Below are 23,769 nucleotides of genomic sequence, written 5' to 3'. Positions count from 1 at the left end.
CGAAGGCACTAACCAGATCCACGGAGCAGGCTATCTTAGACTTTCTATTTGAAGACATTTTTGTTCGGTTTGGCATACCCAGGGAGATAGTCACAAACGAAGGGCCCTAGTTCACATCTCATAAGATCCGGGAGTTGGTTGAGAAATATAAGATCCGTCACAGAATCACAACACCTTATCATCCACAAGAAAATGGCCAAGTAGAAAGCACTAACAAATTCATTGAGGGGATCCTTACTAAGACTGTGACTAGCCATCGAAGAAATTAGGCTGACAAACTTCCAGAAGTGTTATGGGCATACATGACTACATGGACGAAGACCACTGGATTCTTACCATATGAACTTATATATGGCAATAACCCTTTATTCCCCATTGAATTTGAAATCAAGACACTAAGGACAACATTGCAGGTCAATTTGGATTTGACTACAACACAAAGGTAGAGATTGAACCAACTCAATGAATTCGAGGAGAAACAATTGGTTTCTATTCAAGAAATAATGATTATACTACAATAGAGAGCTAAGTGGCATGACATATTTATAAAGAAGAAAAATTTCTAGAAAGGAGATTGGGCTCTCTTATATGACTCAAGGTTTAAAGACTTCAAGGGTAAGCTCTGCACCTGATGGCTAGGTCCTTATGAGGTAGATGCAATCTTTGATAATGGGACTGTAAATTTGGTAACCATTGACAGTGTGAGGACACCATTACTTGCAAATGGGCACCATCTTCGGTTATATCACAAACCTACCTCGAGGGATTCATTTGTCAACATTGTCACAAATTCATATTTACAGATTATGGGAACAAGGGAAATCCCCCCTGTGCTGCAAAAAGTTTGATTTTTCCAATAAGTGTAATAGCTAAAAACCACCTAGTGGCAGTTGTTACAAACCTTCGAACTGCAATATATATATATCTATATATATATATATATATATATATATATATATATAGATATATATATGTATATATATATAGATATATATATATATATATGTATATATATATACATATATATATATGTATATATATATACATATATATATATATATATACATATATATATATATATATGTATATATATATACATATATATATAGATATACATATATATATATATATATATATATATATATATATATATATATATATATATATATATATATATATATATATATAATCTAGCTGTGAAAACCTTTCTTAGGCACAGAGAAACACTTTTGTAGCTGTTGAAAACCACCTGGTGGTGGCTGTTACACACTCTGTAATAGCATTTGTTATTTCAAAACATATCTTATGATAAGTGTTGTTACATGATTTTCTCTTCTTTATATTTTTGTAGAAATTAAAATAATATATATTAGTCGTCTTGGCTTTTACACCTGTAACAGCCAGCGAATTTTCAGGAATAAAGAGATATTTTATTGTAATAAATAGTAGCACATCACCATGATCCTCGTCACAAGAATTAAGTTTGTGCGTCTTGCTGCCTGAGCATGATTCATACGTCGTGCTGTCCATTACTTCGCCCCATGTCACCTAGGTATGTCATCAAAAAGGTAATATTGAATTCATTTTGTTTTGTAATTATGGCAACTTAACATGACTATTGATAGCCAAAGATGGCTGTCATAATTAAGCCGGGGCGGGTGTGAATTATATGGCGACATGACCGTCGCATGACTTGTGATTATTAGAAAAATCCAGTAATTAAGGTTGATGACCTGGTAGTTATTGTTACTTTACGATGAATTATACCAAAAAGGGTAAATGTACCATCGATGAGACCTCCCCATGATTCACCATTAAGGAAAAATTCATTGTGCAGTACAAACCAGGCATGCCAAATCCCAATCCAAAATCTTCACTTGTGCCAGCCTGCCACCCTACCATTTACCCCTGCTGGAAGCGCTGAATCCCTATTTAGAGTGCTCATAGAGGAGGAATATAGCAGTATAGGCTGAAATAGCTAGAGTGTTTCGACTACCACGGAGCACTTAAAGGGAATAATAAGAAGGTGGAACAACACCGAATTTCATAAGAAATGGGAGGAGTAGAAATACAGCACGAACCAAGGTCCACAGAAGCCTTGGAAGTTTGCCCTAAAGCATGCCACATTTTCAAGGATGCAGGCTGGTTCGAATTCTTTCGGAGCTTGGAAGGATTAGACAGTGGAATTGCCATGGAATTTGCAAAGAATCTGGAGGGAAACCAGATGGAAGTCAGAGGGTTGAAGTTGGAGGTCATGGAAGAAGTTATTACCAGAGTAACAAGATTGCCAGCGGCTGGGAAGAGATGGTTTACTAGGATGGTCAATGACCCCTCACTAAAAGGGCATTTTCTTCAAGAAAGAGAGTCACTGGTAAAGAAAGATAGGGAAATTGATACACTGTCACTCCCCCAACCATGGGCGGATGTTGCCCTCTACCTCATAAAGTACATTACTTGCAAGGCAAGGGAAAAAATTGTGTTTAATTATCATTTTCCATTGTTGAACCACCTCCATCATCATCGGCTGATCAACCATCCTTATTTCTTCTTTGGCAACATTAGGCACATGGATGCAGATGTGAAAACAAATGCACATCCCGAAACATGTGTTACCAACCATGGCCTTCTTAAATTCATTGTGTTGGACACTTTGAGCTGACAGGGAAAGAATTGGGAAGAATTCATGAGGAAAAGGCCTAGGACCACCCGTAGAAGCCAAACAGAGATGTCCGAGGAAGCTCCAGAGGTGACAAAGGAGCAACCCCAGTCCTCGACAATAACGGTCAGCAAGAGGTTGGTTGATAAACCAATTGGCAATAGGAGGCCAAAGTAGAGGATAAGGGTTAGCGAGCACCTAGAGCCCCCATCCATGTCAAGAAAGAACAAAGTAGCAACAGAGCAGAAGGATGAGGAGCAAGCTCAGCCAGAGAGACCTCCTTCACCTGGTAAGAGCGAAACCCAATCTCTATTGTCAAAAATTGAAATTCAAGAGAAATAAATTAGGGAATTAAGGGAAAAGCTAGCAGAAGATCTAAGAGCCCCATGCCAAGACACTTTGGCAAAGGTCGTAGATAGATCCAAAAGGGGAGAAATCCTGGGCACTCTGTGTGTAGCCTATGATGAGAAGTTGGCAGGAGTAGGATTCAAAGTTTGTGCAGTAGGAATTACCTCGAGGGGGACTCAAACTAAAATCTGGGAAGTTGTTACACAAGAACCTATCGAGGACGTTGTTGTTACACAAGAACCAACAACCGAGGCAGTGCAATCCACAAAAAGTGATCAGGTAATGAATACACAGGAGCCCTTGGCTGACACCGTTGTTTCATCAGAACCAGAAATGGAGGAGAAAGTCAGCCAAGAGGAGGAATAGAAAGATAATATCCATGAGCCTACGATCAATGTTGCTGCTACACAAGAACTAGCAGAAAAGGTCGAAGCCGGTCCAGAGGAAAACGATGCACAAAAGTTTGTGGATAACACTACTCCTACACAAGAACCAGCAGTGAAAATGGAAGCTGACCAGGAAGATAAAGAAACTGTGATAAAACTCACCGACGAAGCTGTTGTTACACAAGAAACAGCAGCCGAGGTGGGACAAGTTTTCCCTTAGGAGGCTGCTACACCCTCAATTGATAGTTCATGTGGAGGAACACTGGGTCCTGATGAAGGATGATGTTATGAGAGATTGTTGTTGTTGCCAGAGCTGCAAAAGTGGAAGTAGATGGTGCTCTCTACGGGAGGGAGTTATTGCACTCAAAACACATAAAAGAATGATGGATTCCCTGAGAGAAAAATGGCTAAAAGAAGAATGGGAAAGGAAAGAGGAGGCACAGAGGCACAAGGAAATTGTAAAGGAGAAGGATGAACAGTTGTATCAGCTGCATCGATAGGTCTCAGACCTGAAATTTGATAAGACCAAACTCCGTGACCTCGCTCTAAATTTGTTAGCATGTAGGTGACTGTCCCCGTCATACCCTGTGTTCTTGTGGGAACATTACTACTTATTTCAATTAAGGGCAGTTTATGAGAACCCACACCTTTTTGGAAATTTTTCGCCTTTGTGATTTTGATGATCAAATTTTGTTGTGCAAGCTGTTCTTGCACAATATTATGTGTGAATATGTGAGCACAAAGATGGTGGCATGTGTCCTCTCCTACATGGGGGACTTGCAGTTGCGGGCCTTCCTTTCATTCATTAGGAATCAGATTGAGTGGAACCTAGCCAAGAAAATAGCAGAGACCAACGAGGAAAGAACAACATTGTGGGTTAGGCCTAAACCAGGAATGGCTCACAAAATCCGTCAAGAGTTTAAACTATTCCTAAGCACTCCGAAAATCAGAGATCAATCGGCCATATAGAGAAGAAGAATCATGAGGATCTTCCTCAACCTGTTTGCAACCATGAGGAGACAAGCGCTAGTCGGATGTCTCAAGCGTACTGAGGCCTATAGCACAAAATTACAGGAAGGGGACCCCTTTGAGTACAAGAAATTTGTGGCTGATGTTACATGGGTTCCAAAATATGCTCAGATTGTGCTGACACTAGGGGCGTTCTGGATTAGCCTCAGGTTCAAATTCCCTTTGATATGGTTGCCATTGGAGGAGTATCAGCCTGATTATCATTTATGTGACTTTGAAGAGGAATCTTGGCCATGCGAGTTAATGGTTGATCAAGGATTCAGAGCTCCAAGTGATGATACTATTGCTGCCTACAATTTCACAGATTTGCATCAGGGGCACAGTAGAAGGAACTGAGATTTTGCATGGGGACATGCAATTGCTTCAGTTGAGGGGAGATGTTGGGAGTGGTTTTTAACCTATTTTTTGCACATTCTTTCCCCTATTTTGACCTTTCTGTCCCCTAGGCCTATGACTTTATATGACAAAACTCCCTATTTTCTTACCTTTTTAACCTATTCTACTGTCATGTTACTTTGTTATATTTTACCGAATAATATGAGACTTTATTCCTTTTTGTGGCTAAATGGGAGAGCATTGAAGAAGTATTTTGGGAAGTTCTTCTTTTCAGGTGTTGGCTCACGAGAAGAAAGCTATGAAGCAGATAAGAAATAAGGATTAACTACAAGAAAGGGTAGAACGGTTTTTTGTTACACCCTAAAATTTTGTTACAGGTTGCTACTACACATTATATTCTGTTACAGGTTGCTGTTACACATGGGATGTTGTTATAGGTTGTTGTTACACATTGGATGTTGTTACACATTGGATGCTGTTACAGGATGTTGACACACCTCCCGCTAATCCACCATCACACCAACAGTGTTGTCGCCAGATGTGCCGCGTCATCCCAAACCACCATTCACTTGATGTTGTTGCATCGAAGTTGGGAAATGTGGGTACTATTCCACATAACAGCTGTCAGCAGTAGGGATTGTCTATCTTTGAAGAAACAACACTCAAGCAGTTGCAATCATACCTGATGTATATTTGTATTTAGCAATAGGTTTTAACTTCTCTTATTTTTTATCAGCATAAGAATCGTGAGATTCTCATGACTGATATGTTTCTAATTTCGAGTTGTAATAACTATAAAAGACTCGATTTTTCATGTATAAGATACGGCATATAGAAAAGTACTGTGATGCTGCTTCTGTATTTTGTGAGTTTATTTTAACATCAATTAGCATGGTGATGCTGTTATTGTCCTTCAACTGATTCGTTAATCACTTTTGTGTTCTTCCTACACCCTGCTGAGGAGGAAGGGCCCTCCTCTTTGGTAGGGATTGTAGTGATATAGGTAGTGTACATTCTAGTTTAGTTAATTGATTTATGGTTCTTCATTGTTGCTATATAAATCGTGGATTACATTCACTGTTGTTTCATTTATATTATGCTGTTACATTGAGTTAATTAATAGAATGATAGTAACCAGCTGGAATAGATGTTAACTCATGTGTGGCGCACCTTTATTTTGATAGCTGTGAGTTGTGATTTAATTTTGTATAGTGTTTTTATATCTACATGCATGGTTTGATTCAACAATTTAGATCAGCGACATATTTCGCAGTTTTCTGCATTTTCTTATTCTTGGCTAGAGCATATCGGCATAGATAGTGCAAACTCCATGAAACAACAAGACCTACCTTGGGTTGACAATTAATGTTGCAGTCTGAGTCAATTAAGGTTGATTAAAACAACACTACAAGAGGGTTGAAGTGATTGAAGAGATGAAGGTGACTTGTAATTCCCTTTTAATAATAATATCATAGTCTCATAAAAGATAATAATAATATTAATAATATTGATGATTAAGTTGATATTGAATGATTATGATTGATTAATAATAAGTTAAGTTATTTTCCTTCAACTATACTTGATTACCCATTGATTGAAGGTGATTCTTACTATTTTTTGAAAGTCACACTTGAGATGCTAGACATGACTTTTTGTTTTAGAAAGTCACTCCAAAATTGTCAGAAATGAGATTTTATTAAGGAAATTCATCCTTGAGCTGCCCCTCAATGGTATTTTTCTACCAGATAATAGGGATTCTACATCCCTATTGCACACATATTCGTGCCTTAGTAGATTGAGGACTCCATGCCCTCATTTACTCCAAGGATACAATATTCCACACATTGATCTTTTAAATATTTAGCACTCCACGTCCCAATCCTTTTATTATAGATCCAAGACTCCACGTCGTTATCTTTCATGAATTTAGGACTACGTTCCCTAATCATTTTATTATAGATACAAGACTCCATGTCTTTATCATTCATGGATTTAGGATTACGCGCCCTAAATTCCATGGCTTATCATCTACTCTACTTTGAAACTCTGCGCTTCATCTTAAGGTATTGATCGTGAGCTGATACCCATCTGATGGTTTGTTGGTAAGGCCTTCTTCCAAGACCTGCACACATCACAATCTCATAGATCAAAGGAATCAAATGAATTTCATAATTAACTTATTCACATTTTACCAAAGATTTTGCATTACTTGCATCGTCATTTTCATTCTGGAGAAATAACTTCAACAACAATTTATAATTTGAACATCCGTGTTTGTAAATAGCTATGTCCCTTGTCACATCTTGCACAATACAATATTAAGCATATATAATCATAAAAATTAGGTATCATGACTTCCACAGTCATTTATAGTTTTAGCATCCTTGTTTGGAAATAACCATGTCCCTTGCCACATCTTGCTCAATACAAGGTTAAGCATATATTATGATTCAAGTCATGTATCATGACTCCCACAGCCATTTATAATTTGAGCATCCTTGTTTGAAAATAACCAGGTTCCTTGCCAAGGTGGGATGCTACATACTCCCTCTCTTGGATTAGTTAGCTCATATATATATGTTAATATGGATTCCACACCCATACCTTACCTCATTACTTATCTCATAGAAATATGTTAGTATTGATTCCACACCCATACATTTTATCATAGATATATGTTAGTATGGATTCCACTCCCATACATTAGCTCATAGATATAGGCTAGTATGGATTCCAAACCCATAGATAACTTAAGAAAAACATAACCTTCAAGTGTTCCTTAAAATGGCTTCCACAACCTTTCATGCACCATTCATTTAAGCCTATTTTTTATTAGGAAGGTCATGCCTCAACCTAGTATTTTAGTATATTCAAGTTATTTGATACAAAATGTCAACCCAAACTACACAAAATCATGTAAAAGAAATAATATAAATTCCATTCTTACTAATTAAGAATGTATTCCCAAATAATTTTTTAACACATCAAATTAATGCACATACATTACTCTTGAATCTACATTCAGAGTTAAAAGTGACATCCTTCAAGGTAGCTTCTGTTAAGTTTCCATTATTGTAGGTAAGAAAAGAGTCAAAATTAACATGATGAATTGAATCATCATGTTTATTGAATCTTGGCCTTACATGTTACATATTCCCAAAGCGTACACACCAAGGTTATCATAATGTAGTTTAGATTAGGCCAATATTTTCCTTGGTAGATACAATTTCAACTAGTAAAGATGGTTGATAGCCCCATATCACATTGATAATCATGCATTAAAAATATATGAAACCATGCATCCACTCTACATATCTCACTAACCCATTGACAATCAAACCATTCACATGCTTGGGTTTAACCCCAACTTCTCAAGCACATCCTTTCCCAACATGTCTTTAATTCCTTTATCATATTTCTAATAATTTGTCTTAACAAAAATATAAAGGAATATAAGAAGGCATTCTTTTTCTTTCATGAGTTTCTAAATGATATAATAATAATAATAATAATAATATTAATAATATTAATATTAATATTAATAATAATATCCTTTATGCAACTAATATGCTTCCAAGTCAACATACACAACAATGCATGCAAAATCGGCATTCATACATCATCAACGTACAAGCAAGCATGTTGGCCCATTAGGTCCTAGTGTTGTAACTTGGCCTTAATACCATATCTAAGGTCCCACCTTACCAACCATTAAGAGTGTAGAGAAGTAAAGGTTATGTTGAACATTATCACTCATCTTTTTAAGTTTTACTCATAATATTACTAACTTGGTTATCATGAAGGTCATGTTCCTTCATTTATTTCAATATAAGAATATAACCTAAGAAGTTAGGGATAACTCTCCCTTAAAACTAGTTCCAAAATTCATTTCTCCTCAAGTTAAAAAGAAGATAACATGTGCTCTTTTCATACTTATATGTGAGTTCTAAGTAAGACTGGAAATCAATTCCATTATAATTCCATGTGTGAGCATTAAGCTTAATAAACCTAATTTACCACCTAGATTATGCTAAATAGGTTCCACTTATTGAATCTTTGCATCATAACCACAAAGTATGCCACAAGAACCTAAAATATCCTAATTTTATTACAAAAATCACATATAAGGGCATGATTATTAAGCTACCTTTAACAAGGAAAATGAAGGAGGAATATGCCTATCTTCATCAGAAAATATAATGATATGTTTATGAAATGGAGAAACGGAATCACAAAAGATATTGACTCAACAATGTTTCCAAATTCATCAATTGAAAATTCTCATTCCCACGTATTAAGGAAAAAGAATTATTTGCAGAGTGGCATTGCTTCAATCATGAGACTCGTATAATGGATGTTAGAGAAAGAGTAGCTATTGTTGCAAATTCATAAGCATATTATTCTTCAGAGAGTTCCAAGTAAACCAATGGAATTTCCAAAATTAGGCACAATTAGTTGTTAGCTACAAGTACTCAAGCATAAGACTACACCCATGAATACATGCAGTTTGGACAACTTATTATGCTCACTTGCACAAGTAATTAAATCCTACAGATTTGCTTACTATAAAATAATTTCCAACAACAACCGATTTTTTATGATATCTTCAGATAATGAAAATAACATTTGTCTTATTCCTTATTGACACTTCAACAACTTATTAAACTCATTTTCACATTCATACACAATCTTGAAAACATAGGAAGTTACATCTATTAAATAGCCTATTCATAAATTTCTAGTACATAAAAGTTATAATCATTGAGACATTTACTCTAACAATTTATATGCAAAAAAGCTACAGCCATTGAGGCCTTTTGACAAACAATTTGCAAGCATGAAATCTACAACCATTGAGGCCTTTTGACAAACACTTTGCAAGCATCCAATCTACAATCATTGAGGTATTTTGTCAAGCACTCTGCAAGCATGCAATATATAGCCATTGAGACTTTAAAATAAAAATTTCAATGTGCATGGAATAGGTTAGTGTCATTAATGTAGATCACCAGCGAAATCCAAAAAAAAAAAATCAACAAAACCAAACAATAGACAGTCCTCCAAATATGATTCTTTAAAACAACAACAAAAAGATTCCTACTATCTCATTTATCACTTTTAACAAACACTTAGTGTGAAAACTTCATCAATAGCTGTACATGTAGAAATAAAACCAAAATTTATGCTAATATGATATTTTCATCAAACTCATGGCAACCTACTATGGACAAAAATTCATTATAAACTGAACTTAAAAACTTTGGCAACGTGTCCTTGTTTTAATCCCCTTGCATGTACATTCTCATACATAGTTGCCATGAAAATGTTATCTCATTGTTGGTTAGCTTAAAAATAACTTTCTGAATATTCATAATTTTGTATTAATTAAAGTAGCAATTTCCAATAAATTTAAATTTTCCACAACACTTTAAATTTAATAATAAACCAAAATTTTAAGAACATTGATAGATATTCCTAACAATGTATATATGTAGCTCCAAAAGATGAGAGTATGATCCATCTCAGATATCCTTACCAACTCATTGTGAACCATCCAGTTTTCCACCCAACCATATCCAAGGAGAACTTCTCCCCCTGGAACCCCCGAGTTGTAAGAGCTCCCAAGTAGTACCAAAATATAGCAGTAGAGAGATATACAAGGAAAACTAAGGAAGATAAGTTTCACTTCCTCTCAATACCACTCATGGACAACTCCACTAGGTAGAAATACTTAGTAATTTAGTTTAGGAATTTCAGATTCATTTCAACAACATTTGGATACTCTCCAAGACTCTCCCTCTCACAATCCTCTTCAAGTCTCTCCAACTCTTGGTATTACAATGCACCTCCCCCTTTTTAAGTGAGAATACATGAGACACATATATAGGAGGAGAAACAAATTCTTGTCATAAAAGAGGAGTAATATGCATGCATTGTATTCCATTTATAGGAGTGTAACTCATGCCATTAAGGAGAGGCATGCATGTCATAGTTAAGGAAAGTGTAACTTAAGCATTAAAGACAGCGTAAGAGGAATATTGTATGACATGTCTTTAATGAGTGTAAGAGGAATATTTCATTCTTTGATGAGTGCATAAGATAAAGTGTAATGTATTATTAAAAGAGAGAGAGATTTACATAGAGCGATGAGATTCATCAAGGAGAGAGGTGTGAAGTGATTGAGCAAATGAAGGTGACTTTTAATTCCCTTTTAATAACAATATCATAGTCTTATAAAAGATAATAATAATATTAGCAATATTGCATATTAAGTCGATATTGGACTATTAGTATTGATTAATAATAATTTAAGTGATTTTCCTTCAAGTATACTTGATTACCCATTGATTGAAGGTGATTTACTATTTTTGGAAAGTCATACTTGAGATGTTAGACATGACTTTCTATTTTTAGAAAGTCACTCTAGAATTGTCAAAAATGAGATTTTATTAAGCAAATTCATCCCTGAGCTTCCCATGAGTGGTCTTTTTCTTTCGGGGAATAGGGATTCTACATCCCTATGGCACACATATTTGTGCCTTAGTAGATTGAAGACTTTGTGCCCTGATCTGCTCCAAGGATCTAAGATTACACACCTTAATATTTTAAATATTTAGGACTCCACATCCCAATCCTTTTATTATAGATCCAAGACTCCACGTCTTTATCTTTTATGGATTTCAGACTCCACGCCCCAATCCTTTTATTATAGATCCAAGACTCCACATATTTATCTTTCATGGATTTTGGACTATGCACCCTAATTTCCATGGCTTATCATCTATTCTTCTTTGAAACTCCACGCTTCACCTTAATGTAGTGATTGTGAGCTCATACGGATCTTATGGTTTGTTGGTAAGGCCTTTCTCCAAGACTTGCACACATCACAATCTTATAGATCAAAGGAGTCAAATAAATTTCATAATTAAATTATTTGAATTTTACCAAAGATTGTGCATGACTTCCATATTCATTTTGGTTCTAGATAAATGAGTTCCGTGATCATTTATAATTTGAAAATCCATGTTTTCAAATAACCATGTCCCCTGTCACATCCTACTCAATACAAGATTAAGCATATATAATGATAAAAATCATGTATCATGACTTCCATAGTCATTTATAATTTGAGCATCCTTGTTTGCAAACAACCATGTCCCCTACCACATCTTGCTCAATACAAGATTAAGCATATATTATCATACAAGTCATGTATCATGACTTCCACAGTCATTTATAATTTGAGAATCCTTGTTTGCAAATAACCAGGTCCTCTGCGACATACTACTTAGAACAAGATTATAAATATACAATCATACAAATCATATATCATCCATAAATCATAATTAACCATATGTTCTACATAACCGTGATCATCCATGGATATATGATTCTCAATCCCGGATCACCATCCATGTCAGACACCTACGTCCAAACTAGGATACCAAAAGAGAAAACATTGATAATGTGCTCTTAACCAAAATCAATTCTTATACACACAACCATATATATTATCATAATCACATAACAACCAGGTGAACCAAACTAGGTCTATAGCATATAAGCATGTACATAGGTCTATCATGCATAATCTTATATCATTACATCAAAATCACCCTCTGTAAGTTCACAAAAATAACCTTGCCAGGGCGAGACACTACATTAAGTTTCTTTAAACTTTTCAATATGGGTAAAGTTAAAATAAACTAGAAAATTATACTAAAATAAAAGTAATTTGAATTTCAATTTGAATTTACAATTATATCTTTTACCTTATTAAAATGTGTTGACATCATACTTTTCGCCTTGTCAAATTGTATAGACATTAACTAAATAATCTTGCTTTTAGATTAGTATTCTAAATATATTTACGTGAAGACATATGAATGACACTAGTTCACTAGTATTAAACTCTATATAGAAATCATATGATGGGAATTTAATAGGACTATTTATTTTTTTCATCATTTCGACATCATTCCTCATATATAATAGGTCTATTCTTGTTTCTTATATGGTAATTTTTCCTCTCATTCAAACAATTGCAATGGATATTTTAAAGACAATAAAAATACAATATTGTTTTACACATATCACTTCAATGTCCAATAAAAAATAAAATAATACGACTATTTAAAATATCCAACAACACAATTTTTCCAAAAAATAAATATAACTTACTAGATCTATCACCTTGAAAATTGTAGGCCTAATGATGGGTGCATATGTACATTAAAATAACATGATTTCTTGTAAAAGAAACTAAATGTTTATTATTGAATACAATTTATTTAGTATATAATTTGTGATAACAAGCAATGAAACTTGCATTGAATCAATATTGATCCATTGTGTCGATGACCATGTACTCATTGACTAGGCATAAATAATACATGCAATTATTATTTATAAATCCAACCACGCAGATAAGGTAGTAAATGAAAGAGAATTAGTCATGCAATGAATGTAAGCAAGTGAAGTAGGTAGGATGAAGATGCAGGGGTGGAGCCATGAAAGATTGGTAGGTTCCATTTATCCATGTAGCAAAACAATGGGGGGATAAATTAGAATTGTTTCTCCTATATGAGCAACTAGAAGATTCACTACAACCAAAGCATTTGATCTTTGATGCCCACTACTGTGATGTAATTTCAATAAATAAGTGATGCATGCATGAGCTCCATGATAATAAGATTTTATTGTATAAAATTGATAACATTTATTTTTTGAATAGGAAAATTATCAACATTATTTCTCTTGATTGTCATGGTACAAGAGAAATGACTAATAAATAGAAAACCATACAAATAATGAAATTAGAATATGTTATGAAAATTTTCCATACCCTTCAACTGAAAAAAATTGAAATAATTTTTCATTTTGATTTTGGCAGGTTAATTTTTATTTTAACTCTCATTTGCATGGAAAATAATTTTATGCTCTTCTATGATGGGCTAGAGAGCTCTTGATGCATAATGGAAACTTCAATTTTGAACCCTAGATGTGGTACATTGGATTTTCTTGGATGGAGATTAAGAAGTCTTGACTTTTGTCAATCTCCAATTATAGGTAAACAAGGATTAGACAATGGCAAAACCTTGGTATGGAAATTTCTCCTTCATTAGACTTTTTCATCCCTTTTTAATTTTCCTTTAGATCCATATTCAAAACCTTTGATATAATTTATTCTTTATCTTCAACCCCTTCACCATTCTTTATCGATAATATGTTTCCATTCATTTCAAAGGAGTGGCACAACTCAAGTGGTTACAAGAAAATTGGTTAAGCAGAGGGTTTGAAGAAGAGAATCAGAAAATTCTTAGATGCATAGAGCTCCTAAAAAATTTTCCAGTAGTATTTTATAGTCTAAAAAAGGCCTCCTAGATCAAAAGATATGGCCAATCAAAGTTTCAAAGGAAAAATTCAAATTTTGGTAAAGGCCAAGATCCCCTCAACAAAGATAGCATGTAGATGTGGCAGCCACGTTGGCATAAATGGAAAAATAACAAGCTAAAGAGGATAGCATTGGAGGACCCCATATAGTACACATAACCCTGGAAAAACAAACCCCAGAAGTAATTCCCCTTGGAGTTTCCAAAGGGACGTATGTTAGAAGTCTTGGGATGAAAACACATCAAGATGAGGTGGCGCAAAAAAGTGGCTAGGCATGTAGAAATGGATTAATAGTTATTTACAGTGGGGTTTTCCCTACCATAGACATGTCACCTTGGTGAATTTTCCTAGAAAATTTCTGAGGGAGACTACAAATGAAATTATTGATGGTAGGGGCAGCGAGAGGATATGGCCAAGCAACATGGAATGAATGAGTGGTGATTGGTGAATTTCACAACAGCGGGAGGCCCCACCTAATAGCTCACCTTGGAAAATTCTACCTGGTGGTATCAGTGAGAGACACAACAAAAGTGGGGTGACTAGGTAGATGATGTTAGCAGTGGAGGAAGTGTTGATTAGTATAATTCAATAGATCTGGGGCCCTACTTAACACATCACCCTAGTAGGATCCAAAGGTAATTCATGTTTTATTTCCAAGGAGATGACGTTGGGGAGATGGAAATGTTCCCATTGGTTGTAGTAAAAAATTATTGTCCCGACCTTCAAAAACTTAAAGGAAAATATTGAAAAACATAAGTCTAAGACCCCCTCACCTCTTTACCTATGATGACACATGGACTAATCAAAGTTAGACACATTGTACATTATTATTGGTTTACAAAGTGACAAGGAGCCATGGTGGTAGGATGATGTTAGCATGATGTGCAGCAATAGGGATGTGACACGTGGCATATAGATTTGGAATTTTTGGGTAGCCAAGTCAGAAAAAAGTATGCAACACTTGGTACCACTCAACATAGTTTCACAGTTAGTAGACATAGTCGTGCTGACATAACTCAAAAAAAAAATTGTGTTGGTCCATGTGTAAAGTTGAAGGTTTCACAAGGACACATCACCCCAGTCCCTAGAAGTATATGCATCTTGGAAATTTCTAAACAAGCTGCAAGTTTAAACAGGGAGCTAACGAGGAACTAGGACATGGTAGCATATAGGTTGGTGCATGACGTAACATAGGTAGATCATTAAAAATGGTTCATGTAATTATAATATGGCCCCACAACAAATGTAACATACCCTAGTGGTAGATGAAGGAGATCCAATGATAATGGCTTCGAAATAAGACCAGGGCTAATGTGGCACTGCAACGCATGGTCCTGTGTAAAGGTTTTGTGACTAGGGTATAAGTGGATTTACAATATTGATTAAAATTCGAGGGGTTAAGGCTCACTCTAGAACATGGTTTTGTATTGCTTATGTGACCAAGGTCATAGGCCAGGCATGGACGGGTCAACAAATTTGGTGTTTTTGTGCCATATTTGGCAGTTCAAGAAAAACTAGAAAAGTGCTTAAAGCCTTACTAAAGCACATGGATGAGTTGGAAATTTTTGGTGGAATGAGGCAGAATTCGAAGTTTTGGCCAAATTTGGTAGTTTGGAAAGTTTAGAATTGTAGATAAAAGTCCATCAAAACCTTGATATTTTCCAGAATTGTATTTTTGGGAAGTTTAGTTTAGTTTTTCTCATAGAGACACGAAAATAGAGATTGAAGACATCAAGAAAAATTCTAGAAGACTTGGAAAAAGTGTTACAAAAAAAAAATAAGGACTAATGCATGAAAAATAGCTAAACTAAACTAAAATGAAAAATGAAAAATATTAGCCCTAATTCCATATAAGTAGAAAGTGAATTTCCAAAATTGCATATAAATTGTTGATGTTGTTGGCTTTGTTGGTGTGTATGGTGAATTGATAAGTGATCAAAGATTGTTGAAGGGGATGTTGTGGTGATTAGTGTGTGTGATCAAGGAGAGATATATATTTTTTGTGTAAGAGAGTGGCCTCCATGGTTTGATTTTGAAAATGGAATGAAATATGAATCAAGGAGGTCAAGCAAGTGGAAACTCACAGATCAGGGGTTGTATCTCCTTCTAGTAGTTGTTGGTAAACAATCAAGGGTTGGATATCCTTTCAGTAGCTAATAAATCTAGGGTAGTATCTCCTTTCAGTGGTAGCTGATAAACTCAGGGGTAGTATCTCGTTTTAGTGGTAGCTAGTAAATGAGGGAGTAGTAGCTTCCTTCTAGTTAGAGCCAAAGAACTTTGTAAAAGCAATTTGAAGCTTTCCTTTGTGAAAGTAATTGAAGAAAGGATTGAAGAATCTATGTGCTTTATATGTGCTTCTGGTGTTGATTATTTTGATGCTTATATGAACAGTCACTGAAGTGTTTATTGGTATTTCAATATTCTTTACTTATGAAAGAAATTTTTAAAATTCTCACAATATTGATACACCCCCCCCCCCCTCAACATTTTCTTGGTTTGTAAAAATTGGTATAGGAGCCAAGTTACTTCAAAATTAGTTTAACAACTAGAAGAAAGATCAAGGACTATGGAAAACAAAGAAGGAGGACTCACCAATAGGGAACCTATTTTCAATTAAATGAACTATGTTTTTTTGGAAAGTAAGGATGAAGATCTATATTCAATCTCTCAATATTAATGTATGGGATGCAATGGAAGAAAAATATGAAAGGCATAAAGCCCTGATTACTAGAGATTAGAAGATGGAATTTACATGCAATTTCAAAGCTATGAATTCTCTACTCACTGGACTACCCGAATTAGAGCTAGTCAAGGCCATGGATTTCACAACTACGAAAGTAATATGGGACACAAAGAGTAAGTGCTATGAAGGTGATAAAAAGGTAAAGAAAGCCAAACTACAACATTTTATAATGCAATTTGAATATTTGAATATGCGTGATGATGAAGATATTGCTAAAGACTCTTAGAGTTGATGGAATTGTGACTATAACAAGAGGTCTTAATGAAGAGCTAAAAGAGCCAGTAGTAGTTCAAAAATTGTTGAGATGTCTCATTGAGAGAATTAATCTTAAATTTTTAGCCATTAAGGAGATGAAAAAAATGAAGAATCTCACTTTGATTCAACTACTTGACCCTCTTACTACCTATGTTTTGACAGTGGTGGACCCGCCAACATGTCAAGGGGATCTCCCCAGTAAGAAGTCCCAATTAGACCTCAGACCATTTGGTGTTGGAGTCCCAGCAGTGGGTTGTATGATAATGCCTTAACCATGATTTCGCACAGAGGAAAGTAAGATAACTCTATTGGTAGCAAGGGTGTGACAGCTATAGTACGTCAAGGAAGGTGCATGAGAGGTTCTAACACAAGTGGGTTGAGATGAGTGCGCCCCTTGGAAACCTGTAATATTACTTGGATGGGAAGGGAACACACGAGCGAAGATACATCACAAGTTGGAAAGCAAGCCAGTTGACAATCCAAAGTTATGTTTAAACCAATCAACACATTTCAGTAAGATTCATACATACTCATATAGAATAGTCACATGCATGCGTAAGAAAGAAAATACATATTCCATTTAGAGTAAACAAGATAGCTCGAATACAATACAGCATATGCAGGAAACATGTTGCCTCTTATTATATAAAGAAGTGTAAGCTCCAGTGATACAATACATCCATGTCCAACCACTAGCTCCAATAGTGGAATGTTATAGCCACATCTGCCTGCTTCTCCAAAGAGATGTACTAGCTTCATGCAGTAGAGAAGCCAAGGCGCATTACAATATTGTCCAAGCTCTCACCAAGATAGTCTTATCAAAAGGTTGGCTGACCAAAATCCTATCAAATGAGTTATGAGGGACTATTTATAGCAAAGGGTGGGGTGACCCTTGATATTCCCCTTTCTGACAATTCAACTACCCTCACGACTCTTCACCTACTGTATGAATGTTACATCCAAATATTGACACTTGACATGACTAAACATTACAATACACATGTACCCATGTGAAAAAAATGGCTTGAGCAAGCCATGCTAGACATCACTCTTACTTAGAAAACCATGGAAGTCCAACTCCTCAACATCCTCATGTTGATCAACAGTAACATATTGATGCCAATATTGGTAGTCCTTGATGGTTTCTATGTTCTTCGCGATGACATCCATCTGAAACCTGACTCTTTCCTCCATAGCATCTGAGTACACTGCTCGGGCTCCTCTATCCAACTTGTCTGAAAGCATGTGCTTCATTGTCTTTAATGTGGCCAAACCAACAACTTACTTGTGCAGGATGTTTTCACTGGTGGGAAAGTCTCGACTGGTGACAATGCACATCAACTCGTCGAAGTACGAGTCAAGCTCTAATCAGACCTGTTTCTTTGTCTTCACCTGGGTGAGAGTCCCAATAGATGGGACCTCATGTGTACACACCACAACATCCATACTTTTGAATACTCATGCATGGGAACCCTGTATGCTGGTGATGAATTGTGGGAACTCTTCATAATTTTAGATCTAGCTCTAGATATGTGCCTTCAGCTCGACCGCATTGGCCCTCATCATCTTAGGCAAGTGAAGTGGGGCTCCCTTGTACTTCATTGTCCATGTTTGCATGTCATCAACAACACCATGCAAGTTCGTCAAGATACATGCTCTTCTAGCGCATCGTTGCTACCATCCACTGAGATGGATGACTACCTTGTGCACGGTACCAAACTTGAAGTACAATGCTCACATAACTATGTCAAGGGACAATACTTCATCTAGTATTTCCTTCTTCATTTTAGCTTGGGCAGACATTGTCACCAAGTCTCTTCCTTGCTTGGCTGTTTGTAGTTCCTTTGCCATTCACTCATTCTCAAGTATTAGGAAGCGAACACTTGAGCTAGTGGCTTCAGCAAACACTCTAGTTGCATCAGCCAAGGCAGTTGGATGTTTGCGCACATCAGTCATGATCACTCGTTCCTCAACTTGCGTAGGAGACGTATGATACTCTGGAGTTGACACTGTGTGAGACTGCATAACTCTATGTTGCGATTCATCGAACAAGATGTTGTGCATATCTTCTTCTGACTAATCACCAAGGATCTCAGTGCCTCATTGGTCATTCAAGACTTGCTCATCATCTGGATGCATTGAAGTGGGTGAGTCAACCTATTTGTGGTGAGGAATGAGGTCCTGTTGCTCCATGTCTACATCCAAGTATTGAAGTGCTTGCTCTATCTCATGAGTAAAGTCTTGCCCCTGCGATGGTTCACCCTATTCGCCTGATGCCAGCTTCTCTGATGAATCAACTACTTGTACGAGAGTTGCTTCATCTGTTTGCACATGTTGCGCCCCTTGTTGTATCTGTCGTTTTTGCGCTTCCCTCTCCTGTTTGCACAACTCTTGTTCCTTTCGGAGTTGCTCCCATAGCGCATGCAACTCCTTCTTTGCTTCTTTCATTCTCTTCTTATCCCTCTTCCTTCACGTGATTCGCTTGTCACATTGGTGCCTCTTTGTCTCTATATCCATAGCTTCTTGCTCTACAAGTGGATCTGCTTGAAACTTGCAACTTTTGTCCTCCTCCATTTGATCGACAATCTTCCTCTTACCTTTGTCGTGTACTCGTATGCTTGCCTTTGCTGCCACTATTGCTACTGCTACTACTGGTTCTCTCTGTGATGATGCTTCATTGATTCACTAACCACTCCATAGCAAAGCTGACCTGTTCATTGGGTCTGGAGAAACTGTAGCAATATCTCCATGGGTCCTCCTCGGCCCAATGAAACGCCCCATGGATCCAATTGAACTGAACTCTCACGTAGTGATCTTTCACAATGAAATGTGGGTCATACAAATTGTAGTTTTGGAGGTCGAGTGGGTACTTCTACATATGTTCTGCTTCGACATCTGCTTGCTTGATACTCTGGATCTCATATAACCGAATCCACAATGGAAGAAAGGGCCAAGGTGCCTTCTTCTTCCGATGCAATCTAGCTGTCAATCCTGCCGAGATGTGATATGCTACTTCATGCATGACAAGTATTTCCAATGCAAACTTCGGTAGAACATGTGGAGGCTTCTCTGCACTGAACATTCAGATGAAGGTGCCAGACGGTGAGGCATACCAATTAGCAATGCCTAAAAATGCCTCCATTTCTTCCTTTAACATGAAGGGTGGATCCTGTTCAAATATCATCTTGTACACAGGTGTGAAAAAATGATCATATAACCATGTGATTACTCCTTTGAAGCTGCATTCAGAAAATAACTTGAAATATGTGTTCATAGTAGTCTCTGCCGGTGACCATGCCCATTCCAAACTCGGGAACTTCCGTCGGGCACAAACTTCATCTAAGATGTAGGCGTACATGTAGATATCTGCATGCATACCTTCGGGTGACTGTCGAGCCTTCATTACTTGTTCATTCAGCTGCTGAGCCAATATGTCAAACTAGTTACATGGTTTCCCTTCTCTAGCCAGTTGGTCTAGTGCAACCAGCCAACTCTGTGGGAAGGTTTCCGTGCTTGCTTGGCCATACAGTCGACATGTGAATATGACCAAGTATTAGTATGCCTTCCACAGTATCTTTGTCTTGTAGATTTCGCTGGCTGTCAACCTGAATCGAGCCGGCTCCTTTACCTCGTTCTTCAGAATGTCTATGGAGTTAGCACTGTTGTTGGGTAAGCTGAATGGAGTCTTCATGATAGTCATAGGCTCGGACAGCTGATACATCTCATCATAATCTCATGCCCAAAAGGTTGCAAGCTTCATCACACTTACACTAATCAAGGTCATTGTCTTGAGATCAGTGCGAGAGACGATCCAATGTATCATGTCTGTGCATGGGAACGCGGGGTATTTGCATGCAATCCGGTACAAGACAAACTTATGAATGTTCACCTACACCTGACGATCTTCAAGGAAATCCTTGAAAGTGCTTGAAAATGTTTCGTTGACCTCTTGCAACTTCAGCTTGATGTCTCTGTCTAGATACAACTTTGTATCTTCATATATTGGTAGACTAGAGGGCACTCGTTCAACTACTGCTCTAGTTGTATTTCCATCAATGTCATGTGATCCTGCTCTCTCCGAGGCCATTGATCTAGTACTACTAAGAGGTGGATGAACACCTAAAAGATATGGAGATAAGCAACATGCATGGCAAGAAATCTATCACAAAAAACCAAAGAAAATTCAGGGAATGACACAACACATACCTAGGACGCTGATGAGCAAGATTGTGCAATTTCTTCTAGGAGGCTAGGTGACTAGCTGCCAAAACTGCTCAAAAGGTAGTCTAGTTTTTCTGGGAGGCAAGACTGGCTACTATACTTGTGCAATGTGCAATCCAGACTGGCTGCTGGGATTGGGCAATGCCCAATTCCAGCTGAGAGTGACTGCAGGCTCAGAGACTACATTATGCAATTTTTTGGGCCAGCAGTCATTATCCCTCATAAATGCACAAAATAGTCCTGGAGGACAGTGCTGGGTAGAAATGTGCATTTATGGATCCTTCCCCAGATTGCGCAATGTTGTCTCAGCGAAGGCAAAGTCTGGGCCAAGGTTGGCCTGAATCACCGATGTGCAACTGAAAGAAAATATGATAGTGAATTCATGGCAACAGTAAGTGAAAGAAAAATTGATTGACAGTGCATGCAAACATGAATGAAATATTCGGTAAACATATCAACATGCATGTGGGTGAAGCAAGTCATGGAATCAGCGTCCGTTCATGCAAAACAATTTCATGCATGCGACAACAGTGAGATAGCAACAAAAAATTAAATAGATCTAGGACAAGCTATTATACATGTAAACGATAGTAACCATTCAAAGAAATTAGGCAAACAACACTCACACAAGCAAATACACAAAAAGCGACAAAAATGCTGAAAAAGACAAGTTGAGTCCACTTACACGTGAATACCTGAGATGAATGTGTCAAAGTTTCTTCGATGTACTGTGGGATGTTAGAGCTCCAAATCAATGTGAAAGAATGAACTCTAATGCGCCGAATAAATAAGTTTGGGCACATGATGTGCATGCCACAAATCCTGGAAAAAACGACACTTGGAGGAGAGTTTCTAAAACAACTTTGAATGTAACTTCCAGCTACTAAAAATATCTCCCTGAATCATGGGATGCCTTTTTATGTTCCCTTTTGCTATTCCAGGAAAAAGAAAGCTATGCATGCAAGTTAAGTTTCCTTGGTCCCGGGTGGAACTGGTCAACCAGACAGCTCATGCATGAAGCTGCTCAACTGATCGAGAAAAGTGTGCATTTCTGGCTGGGAGCTGGGCTGGCTGCCTAGGAGATTTATGTAATTTCTAGGTAGAGTAGCTGAATGCTGCCCAGATTTGTGCAAATTCTAGGTTGAGAAGCCCTGCTGGAAAGATTGCGCAATTTTCAATGGCAGTGTTGACTAGCAAAATTGCGCAATTCTGGCGCCCAACAGGCTAGCAGACAGGATTACGGAATTTCTAGAGGGAAGGCTGGTTTCCCTCCAGAAATGTGCAATTTCTTGGGGGAGTTGCTCAGCCTACAACTGGACCAAGTCCAGGTGAACAGCCTGTGACAAGAATACATCAAGCTGTGATCGACAGGCTGTCTTGGTGCAATCAAAACACTAAAGCTTGTGTACTTGAAGAAACAAGACAAGGAGCTATGAAAGGTTGGTAGTGAGGCTCCAAAAAAAAGCTAAGGCAAAATTTTGGAGGGTGGTTGTAGCCGCTACAACACTATGAGATGAGGATTTTTAATGGAAAATCTACAACAAAGGATTTATCCTTCAAAGAAGATAAGAATCCAAACAAAGAACATAATGACTCATGTTGTGAATCAGATGAAGAGGAAACTAAGTTTGTGAGGAATATCAATTAAGGCTCAGGAAAGTACACAGGAAAGCTACATTTTAAGTTCTTTAACTGTGGTAATGTAGGACACTGTTCTTGTAAGTGTCTTGAAAAGAAGAAGAATGAATATGACCCCAAAGAGAAGCTTAGAAGAGTTCAAAAGGGAAAAAATAAGTTTCAAAAGAGAAACTTCTACACCCAAGATTGCAACACCTTTGAAAGTGAAGACTCAATAATATTTAGATGAGGAAAAAACATATGAAAAATAAAAAGAATTTATTCTCATTCCCATTAAAAAATTGGAAGTAAAATTTGTTGACTTAAATAGAGAATAGGATGAAGTCAACTTTGAAGAAGAGTTGATTAGTTCTCTTGAGGAAATTCAAAGGATGAGAAATGAAAATAAAGACAAAAAGGAGCTTGTGGCCAAGGATAAAGCTGAAGCTATAGAACCTAGGCTCCTGTAAATTGAAGAAGATAAAAAGATCGAAGAAATATTGAAAGAGGAGCTCATTGAGAAGTATCAATCATGTGAAAGCCTTGAAGGATTAATTGTTCTTTGAGGAAAGAGATTGAAAAAGCTAAAACCCAACTAAGCTTTAATGAGAAAAATGGAAAAGGGTCTGAAATTTTAAATGAACTTCTTGAAGCATAGAGAGTCTCTAATAACAAAGTAGGTTTTTGTTTTGAGGCCGAGTCAAGGTCAACAACTTATGTAAATGGAAAGAAGACCATTACTCTTATGAAAGAAGTGGAAAATGCAGACAACACAACTACCAAAG

This window comes from Pinus tabuliformis, chromosome 6 (assembly GCF_031772625.1).
Source record: "Pinus tabuliformis cultivar Carrire ecotype Pingquan chromosome 6, CPIR1, whole genome shotgun sequence".
NCBI classification, from domain to species: domain Eukaryota; kingdom Viridiplantae; phylum Streptophyta; class Pinopsida; order Pinales; family Pinaceae; genus Pinus; species Pinus tabuliformis.
The sequence above is the reverse complement of the archived record's forward strand: the minus strand, read 5'-3'. Positions refer to the sequence as shown.